The following is a 360-nucleotide window of genomic DNA, read 5'->3' as shown; positions in this document are numbered from 1 at the left end:
ACTGTCATGTCCAGGACTGTGTACAGTTACACTGAAGTCAACTGGAAATCATAAACTTATACTAACAAAGAATTAGAAATACAAATTGAGGAGAAAAACAAAATTACTTCAAAATTGCTGGAGATAAGGTAGGGATCTCAGGGATCATTATGTAGCATAAAAGGATTCTCCTTACTGAAATTTGTTGCAATTCAATTGGCTCTTTCAGGCCCTGAGACCCATAATTTGGCCACTGACACCCTCCATTATTTCTGAAATTAATGGCATGTAAGGGAAATACACACACAGTACACAAAAGAAAGAAAGAAAGAAAGAAAGAAAGAAAGAAAGAAAGAAAGAAAGAAAGAAAGAAAGAAAGAA

This window comes from Octodon degus, unplaced genomic scaffold (assembly GCF_000260255.1).
Source record: "Octodon degus isolate 3935 unplaced genomic scaffold, OctDeg1.0 scaffold00048, whole genome shotgun sequence".
NCBI lineage: Eukaryota > Metazoa > Chordata > Mammalia > Rodentia > Octodontidae > Octodon > Octodon degus.
The sequence above is the reverse complement of the archived record's forward strand: the minus strand, read 5'-3'. Positions refer to the sequence as shown.